Source organism: Charadrius vociferus, unplaced genomic scaffold (genome assembly GCF_000708025.1).
Source record: "Charadrius vociferus isolate BGI_N301 unplaced genomic scaffold, ASM70802v2 scaffold104, whole genome shotgun sequence".
Lineage (NCBI taxonomy): Eukaryota > Metazoa > Chordata > Aves > Charadriiformes > Charadriidae > Charadrius > Charadrius vociferus.
The window spans coordinates 1,971,012-1,980,333 of NW_009648255.1; the positions used below are offsets into that span (position 1 = coordinate 1,971,012).

A 9,322-nucleotide genomic window follows, 5' to 3' on the forward strand; every position below is an offset into this window, starting at 1 on the left:
AGCGGCGTCGCTGAACGAACCCCGGAGCAGGATCGCTGCCGCTGTGAGGAGACAACTGAGTCAGCTCTGACGGCTGCGTACGCATACACCGCACGCGGGAAACCATTCCCGTGCATCAAACGACTGGTTACTTGCGCACCCCTGGGCTCGCATCGTAGCCGATGCGATTCATCCATTCTGCAACTTTAACTTAAAGCTTCATATATTTTTTTTTTTTTAATGCGGTAATGTTTCTTGGTCCATCACATATCAATGTAATTACATGCTATCTATATTTCAAGATGAAAAAAGTAAAAAAGAAAAAATATTGTCTCTCCAAGACAAGCACATCTTCAATGGGTGTAATTAAAACAATTGCCAACTTCAAATACAGCTTTCCCTCATCGCTTTGTTGGAATTTCCCTATTTTGCGTGTTCTCCCATGTAACTTAATTGCTCGTTTCTAGTCTAAAAAATGTGATTTGTTTGCTCACAGTCAGATTTTTGTCATTATTTAATTGAGTAGTGTTATATTTGCAAATATGCTTAGGTCAGTGAGACTCGCTACTTGTGGAGTATATATCACTCGGCGCGAAAATGTGGCAAATCCGCGCGCTCAGTAGACCAGCAGGGACATAGCGTCCTCCGTCTGCAAGTCTTCAAGCTGTGCTAATTAACAAGAAGTTGAAGACTTAATACATTTTGTCCAAAAGATGGTTGTCTCCTAAATTTCATCAGAAAAGTGTCTTTATGTTAAGCGTAATTTTTAGCTTCAAAGTAGACAGACTGGAGTTCTCTCTAAAATTGGTATGCAGGAGGATTGATATCTTTATTTTACTGCTCGATACATGGAGCTGTGGTTTGTTTTGGAGCGAGAAAAGCCCAGACGAGTCTGGATGGTCTTTGTTAGCATGCAGATGCCACAGAAGTAGCTGCTCTTCGAACACGGCGGCTCTGCTGTTGGGGCAGTTGGTCAACGTAGAGCACCGGGTGGGCTATGTGCAACAGCGATGGGCAACACAGACGCAGTCTGAGATTTTACTCACTGTGTCACCAGATACTTAATTTTTTTTAGTCAGATAAGCCCAAACAGGGCCAGTTTGGTGATACTAACAGGTTTTGGTGACAGCACAGTGGTCATCAGGCAAGGAGAGGCACTGAAGCCGGCCCGGGTCAGCCTGGCAAGTCCCCTGGGCAGAGTAGACCTACCGTGTAGACCCAGCTCGGGTGAGGGCTGGGGCCAGGGCAGGAGCTGGGACAGAGCTCTGGGGTTGGTGGCAGTGGCACGGGGGTGGGAGCACCAGGTACGGGGTCGGTTCAGACCTGCTGGTGCCCCCAGTGCCCCGAGAGTCACTCGCTCGAAAGACCGCTGTTCATCTTCTGAGACCATCAGCTATGACCTGGACTGAAACTTCATGGGAGGTAAGCTAGAAGGGAACGTTTTGGAGACTTTTGAAGTGTGCATATGAACAGCTGGATGACTGAAATTGCCTGCTCCTGTTTCAATTTTGAGACTGGCCTTGCTCTTCACTGAGAGTCATGGAGTTGCTTCTTCACAGAACACTTTTCTTGTAAACCCAAATACATGTATAATCACACAATGAACCTTGACCTTCTTGTTATTTCTGAGTGGTGAGATGATAGTCCTAAATGTGAGACAATGACAGCAGTAGGCCATGTCTTCAATGCTGGGGAAAATCAGAAGAGCTTTGTTGAATCTAACAGCATGGCAGGGAGTGCATTTTATTAAATAAAATCAGCGGAAGAAGGTAGGTTTGGCCTCCGGGGCTAGATTTGAGAACTTGTTTTGTCTTGGCTTCTGTTCCCACTGAAACCACCAGTAAGCCTTACTTGGTTTCAGTGGTAGCGGAGTTTATCCAAAAGCTCAAAATCCCCCATTCACAAATTCCAAAAGCAGTAAAAAATCAGTATTATAAAAGTTACTGTGGTGGCTGCTGCCGCGTAGAGATGGCGTAGGTGCTCGGCAGCCGCCTGGCTGGTGGAAGGGACCTGAACTTGACGGTCCCTTGTGCACCGACCTCAAAGAAGCTGTTACCAATAATCAGATGATTGGGGCGGGTGAATCAAACAGGAATGCTCTCCCAGGAGAGTGTAGACTCAGCTCGGTGGGGCTCTGAGCCCCATGGTTCACCTTGCAGCTTCCCTCAGCTTTGGCCTAAGAGGAGACCTGATGGCCAACTTGCCTTCCCCGGCGCAGAAGAGCCCGGCTGCAGCTCCAGCCCAAGCGCGTGCTGATGGGCTGCAGCCTCCCTCTGCTCCGTGGAGCCTCGTCTAGTTTCACTAAACTGGGATTGTGCTCAGTACCAATTGACTAATTAATTGGGCAATGGCAACGGTGAGTCTTAAGCACAACCAAGCTACCAGGGGAACAGTGGGAACTGTCTACGGGACCTGCGGGCTTTGCTCAGATATTCATATTTTTCTTAAAGATGTTGAAAATTGGAAATGTCAAAGATGTGAAAGCGATTCCACTGAAACGCAAACCTCAGGAAATTCATTTTTCAGCAATTCCGCAAATGTGGAAAGAAGGGACGGGGCACACTCCCAAAGGCCTGTTTGGAGGACTGCTGGACGGTCCCCTTCTCTGGTCGGTGCTGATGCTGATTTGGTGTTTAGAAAAGATGCTGAACTTCTGTGAGCTTGAAAACTGTTATTCCACTGTCTACCCCCACTCTTCCTGTGCTGAGGTAACCAATTTTTATTGAGGCAGTTCTTAAAAATATGAGCTCCAGGGCTCTATTATGTAGATTCTTCATAAAAATTTTTAGATGAACTTGGGTTGTATTTTACAGTCTTATGAGAATTTATAAACAATGTAAATCCAGTAAATGCTGTTGTGTAATTTTACGCCCTTGTATAGCTATGGAACGGGCGTCACAGTGAGCCCTGCGGTAGCTGATGCTGTAATGCGGAGTTTGATGCCGGAGCATTTATACCGAAGGAGTGGTGGGACCGTTCTGCTGGCTGGAGATCCCCGCCATGCAGTAACAGCTCTGTGCTTGAAGCAAAGCCAGAGGAGAGATGTGGAAAGCAAACCTCTCCCGCTCCGATTCATACCTTCGGTAAGAGAGCGTATCCCCAATTCCGCGTGGCAGCGGCCGCTCCTCCCCTTGTGCCGCTGGGGCCGGGCTAACAGGTCGCATCCAAAATCTGCGCTCTTGTCCACTGCTCCGGTGTTTGTGTCCCGTAGCAGCAGGAGTAAAAAACGACTGCCTGTAGAGAGAGGAATAGCACATTAAAATAATGAGAGCAGTCACAGAAATAACGTTTCCAGCATGAGGGAGTGTATAAATCATGGCTCCAAACCAAAGTCAGGAACAAATATTTCCCTTATTTCCCCTCCCTCGCAGAAACCCAGAACTCCCGCTGCTAAGCAATAAGCAAAATATATAAACGTCAGGAAATGCTTTTTTTACCGGCTTTCGAAAACAATTAAATCAATTTCACATAGTCAAGGAAAGTTTACAGAGTATTTCTGGTAATGGGATGGAACGCACCAGCAGAAAGTACCAGGGAGAATGTGGACACCTAATTATATCGCCACGTTTTCAGGAAATAGAGCTTCCTGGAGGCAATACGTCTTGTCCTAGCGGTGTCACTCATGAATGGCTTTTTCGTAGGCTGGACCTTGCACTCTAGGACTCATGGCACAAGGGAATACTAAAAAAAAAAAAAGTCTCCGAGCTTGAAACAGATCTGCCTCTGTGGGATGCTGACCCGCCGGCTGTCGGCAGCCAGCCATCCTTTCACTTCTCAAGGTTACAAGAAAACGTCCCATGGCAACGGGTTGTCTTGTTCTTGCCTGATGCAAAGGCTTCTGTTTCCTCCTCGACAGAGCTGATATTGTTGCCTGATCAAGAATAGTCGCTCATACAGTCCTAAATCTTTCCATAAATTATTAATCCCGCTAGCAGGCTGCCAGTTTGCATCCCATGCGCTAACGTACTCTGTCATTACCAAACTTATCCATTTATTTTTATCCAGTAGCCTTGGCTTCCAGAGAACCTTCAAATATTTAGTGTCTTACTCTCAACCGGAGGGAGTCCACCGGCGATAGTTGAGCGCGGCATTATTTGGAAGCCGCAGAAGCGCCGGGGCTGCAGCTGCCAGGGCACTGCCGTCGCCCTGGTGGGTTTGTGGCTGGGAAAAGGCGACCGTGGGGAGGTCTGTCTCCTGCCAGGCCCTGGTGAGACTGCGCTGCCCCACGCTTGTCCTCTCCAGCCTGTCCACTGTGCCAAGCCCCATCCCTCTGGGCATGGAAAGAAGAGTCAGTGACATTGGTCTGATGCTTCAGGGAAGGCTTTGTGTGAGTGTCAGACATCATTTGTGGTTTGGCCAACTGTTTCTTGAGCGCAAACCCATCAATATTGGTGGGGAAAGCGTGTGTATGTGTGTGTGATGGAAGGGGAGGTATAGGGCACTGTCCAAGGCCAAGGTGGGACACAGGGCAAGTGGAGCCAACACGGCGTTTCTGGCATACGCAGCAACAGCAGAGTCCTTTTGGGATGCCTCAAACCCCTGTAGGGGCTCTCTGAATGCTCCTTTTAAGCTGCTGTCCCATTCTGTGTTCACCGGGGAGAGCTCCGCAGCCTCAGACCAGGCCTTTGCTCTGCCCACGTCCCTGCAGAAGGTGCAAATGAGATACGCTGAAGATGGAGCTTCTGTCTTGCCAGCCTTGCACAAGCAGTGTGTATCCGCAGCGGTGCCCGGCTGCCATGGCAGAACGAGTGACAATTTTTAGACAACTGCAAGAGAGGGGTTGTCCTTGTCTTGCTAAAAATGGGCATCCCAGGAGATACAACCAGACAGACGTGGCCAATGTGTTGAGGACATGGTTTAGTGGTGGGTTTGGCGGTGTTAGGTTGATGGTTGGACTCAGTGATCTTAAAGGTTCCTTCCAACCTAGACGATTCTGTGATTCTAATGTAGTCAAGAGGGGGAAAGCTTTGAACAGGGGACATCCCGCAGGGCAGTAGGACGGGACCTCTTCTGGGGACGGTCTTTGATGCTAGCTGTGCTCAGAGCTGTGCCTTGGCTTCACCTCAGAAGGAACTTGCTGGTTCAGTCTGGAAAAGGAGCAGAAACAAACAGGAAAGGCTGATCAAGTACCTACACGTCGCCTGGCTCTCAGGAGCGCAGGACTCAGGGCAGATGAGGGACCCAAGTTCTTGGGCAGCGTTGGAGGCACTCAGCACGTGGACTCCATGGGCTGCCGTGGGAAAGCCAAACCTAACTCAAGTGTTGATGGGCATCAGCGCCCACGGTAGGTACAGCAGGAGCTGGGCATGTTATGTCAAGCACACGTCCCAAATGCAAACCGATGGCTGTTGGACAAGAAATGTTCGGATCCAGCCCGCAGGAAGCGGGGGCAGGAGAGCCTGGGCTTTCCCCAGACACGCTCCCTCCCTCCCTGGAACGGCCAGTCGATGATTCATTATGGGTCATGGCTTTTCCACCGAAAGGTGCCCCAAATTTCTGTGTTCTCTGCAGATAATAGTACAGAAAGAGTCAAATTTGTCTCTGGTGACATGGAGCTGTTGTGCTGCTCCTTTGACAGGAGGTGAAATTATTGCTTGCCATACGTATCAAAGTGCTTGCCCTATGTATCATAGATATCAGAGCTTGCCATACGTATCAAAGTTTTGTGCCTGATGGGATATTACAAAATAAAGTAGCGATGTGCCTCATGTATTAAAAATGATAAATAGGTCTGTAACGGAGCTGGTGTGTGTGATGTGGGATCCCAGCCCGTAGCTCGCAGATGGAGTTTTTCCACGAAGGAAGAAATTAGACTTCAGAAAAAAGCAACTTAGTATCTTAGCAGCATTAAAAGTATATGAAAATAGAAAGTGGAGCCAGACCCAATGCCATATATAATTAAAACGTATTAATCAGAAAAAAGAGGTGGACTCTCTTTCTTTTTGTTTAAAGAAACGGTTTTGCTGTGAGATATTCTTTGCTTTACGTTCCGGATTTAGCTGCCAGTGCTTTGTAAGTAGTTTCCTTTCAAGCCTGCAGTACGCTGCAGAAGCATTGTGCATTTTTAATACAAAAGAAAGAGCAGAAGAATGAAATTGGGGAAATTTCCCTTCTTAGACAAAACCCCCACGTCTTAATTTTTAGTTATTTTAAATGGGGACTTATTTACATAATGAAAATTTGGTGTTCGATTTCGTCGTTAATTGTTGGAGGTGGTTAAGTGTATTCTACTGAAGGAAGAATAAACTCCATATGCAACTGTAATGCTGTGAAACAATATAACCAAATATGCCGAGCACTTACGAGGGTGGGTTTTTTTTTTCATCCTCAAAGCACAGTACAAAATTAATTTTGATGGGATAATAAAAAGGGCACTGCAAAAGATTAATGTTGAAGAGGTTTTTAACACCGGAAATATAATTTGTGTGGTGGAAAATATGAGCATCTGGCATTGCACTGTGAACTGTTCCCAGATAATGAAAAAAAAAAATGATCTTCCAAGCAAGCGTGGCCACTTCCCGCAGATTATTTGTGCTTCTCTCTCCAGAGACACCCGCTGTCCGCTGAAAGAGCCGCGCGACGCACCGTCCCTCCTCGCGGGTTTCCATCTGGAGCCTTGGCTGAGCGGTGAGTTGGGGTCAGTGCCGGGATGTGACCGTATCTCTGCCCAGTGAGCCAAAGGACGATCGCTGAGCAGAACCGAAGTAACACCGTCTGTTACCGCTGAGGGGGTCCCATCGCGTTGTAACCGCAGTGAAAACGAGCACCATCCCACCAGCGCTTCACTGGCAAAAGCAGCTTCGTGTTACCTTGAAGTTATCCAGGTAATGTCGACCAGAGCCGTCTGTTCACATTGGCTTTACACCAGTTTAGAGGGACAAGCCCATAAAAGCATATTTAGAACTTTTAAAAAATTCTGCTTTTAAAAAGTATTAAGATAAAAAGGGTCTACAATGCATATTATACCTTGTTCCCATACCTTTGGTGAGACAGCAAGCCCTTTCTGTGGGCTTGTTATGGTTTGAGGAACCCACAACAATTTATTGTCATGTAGAAGTTCTGTCACCCGATGACCCCTCCCCACCCGGGAAGGGGAATTGGGAAAAACAAGGAAACCCGAGGGCTGAAATATAAACAGATTTAATAGAATAAGACTGAATAATTAACATTAATAACACTAAAGAACCAGTATTGATCCCAATACCAATATAAAATACACAAGGACTATCCTCAGCCCCTTCCATCTGTAGAAACTGCAAGCGCTGCGGCTTCGGGAGGAGGGGAAGGGCTCAGGGCTGCGGCACCGGGGCGAGGAGTTCTCTGGATCACCGCCGTCACGGGGGAGAGAGAACTCCTCAGCAAACTTTCTAATTGATAGTGAATGTGCCGTTCATGGTATGCAATAACCCCGTTGGGCAGCTTGGGTGCAGTGCCCGGGTCTCGCTCCTCCGCATCCCCACACCCGGGGAGCTCGGAAACACTGAGACCTTGAAACCCATGAAGTGGGCTGCAGTGATTCATTCAGCACAAGGGCGGTCGCACGGCTCTCTGAAGAAAGCTTTAAAGAGCTTCTCCGCGTAAATCGCTGTGTCGAAGAAGTCACTCCTGCCTGCTGGCCTCCATGGTGGGGGGGTGCGCTGCCTTTGATCCCTCCGGGTTTGCTCTGGAGCACCAAACCAGGCGCTTGTCTGCCTGGGAAAGGCCGGCACATCCCCGTCTCCACGGGTCACGAGCAAACAGATATTCTGCTTGGGGTTTTATTTATCATCTATGAACAAAATCAGGAGCAAAATGGATGTGCCCATAATCCAGAAGCCGTTTTGGTCGTGACAGTTGTCTCATTGCACCAGAAAATGTCACTGTCACGGCTCTGAGCACTGCGCCAGCCTCTTCAAAAATCAGATTTAACTATTATCTTTTTATGTGAGTCATACCCTAACATACTAGAGGATAACAGAGCTGTCCCGAGTCATGCTGCGGCTGCCATCGATTTCTTACTCGCCTGCTGCCTGCACTCGTTCATTGAATAGGGCGTGGGGCGATGCTGGCTGCTCTGAAACCCACGGAGATTTTTACATCTCCTAAAACTCAATCGCTTTCTAAATGTCAGGAATGCACGAGTGATGACACGGAGCCGTTTTAAGCGACAAAACCTGGTTTTGCTGGTTCCTCAAACCCACAAATTTACAGGAAATGGTTTGTTCTGGGGAGCCTCCTGTTTCCAAAAAGACGCTTGATGTCTTTCAAGTTGATAGAATACCCTGTTTTGACACTACTGAATGTTAACATTTTATTTCAAATTTGTATTTCGTTCTGTTTGGAAAAAAGTACAGAGTCAATTAGTGACTTTATTATGGTAAAAATGAAAGAAGCTGGAATTCAAACCGAAAGGTGGAACACACAGGATTGCACTTTCAGCAACCCCGGGAAGTTTCACTATTCCTTTTCTTATTTGTGGAAATCTGAAAGTCTCCCAGGGTGGGAAAACGCGCCCCGCGTGACTCGGTGCGAGACCCCGTGCTGGGCATCGCGCGGGGTTGGTGCGGGGAGGACGTGGAGGCAGAGGGAGGCTGGAAATGCTTCAAAGCTTCGGAATTCCTTGATGTAAGAGTTAAAAGAACAATTTGGTATAAATAAGAAGTTGATTGCTGGGCGCAGGAAGAAAGGCGGCAGCAGTCAGCGGTGTGTAAAAGGTCTTTAATGATGCAAAGAACTTTTGGACAAAGTACAAAAGAAGATAATGAAGCCGCTGGGTCAGGGAGTGCGGCAGGCGTGGGGTCCTGAGCGTCCCTTCATGGGCTGCTGTGGAAGCGGTTTGCTGTAGGCACAGTGTGGACAACCTGAGGTCCAGCCCTTTCTCATAGCCATTACAGAAACAAAACCGAGCCGAAAATGGGAATAAACGGGGAATTAGTCCCGGGCTTCACACTCGTTATTGCTTCGGCTGTGATTTAGCCAGGTTGCCACGCCAACGTCCCTGGCGAGTTTAAATAAGAGGTGGTGAAAAGCCCAGGTGATGCGAGATGTGCCCCGGGGAGCTGTGGGTTTCGTGGGGAACCTCGACATTAGTGACCAGTGTGGACAGGGATGGTCTTAAACGTCATTGAAAGGGAAACCCGAATTCCTGACCCAGTCACAGGTCGGTCTCCTCAAGTGACACCTCAGCACGAAGCTTTGCTCTGCGGGACTGCAGCTCACGAGGCCATGTCTGCGGCGGCCGAGGGCGTCTGACGAGAAATGATGTCTCCGTTACGACGATACGGTATTTTGTCGACACAGCCCCAGGGGTTCAAGACCCCAAAGAGGAAAACCAGCCAAGAGCTCGGGGTGACCTTGCTCAGCA

The 9,322-nt window shown here is 48.2% G+C and overlaps 1 protein-coding gene across 1 annotated transcript in view; it reads left to right on the top strand.

Moving 5' to 3' along the window:
• The window catches only part of LEKR1 (leucine, glutamate and lysine rich 1), a 75,749-nt gene that overhangs the window by 63,295 nt on the left and 3,132 nt on the right, over positions 1-9,322 (top strand). The gene's annotated exons all lie outside the window — the stretch shown is intronic.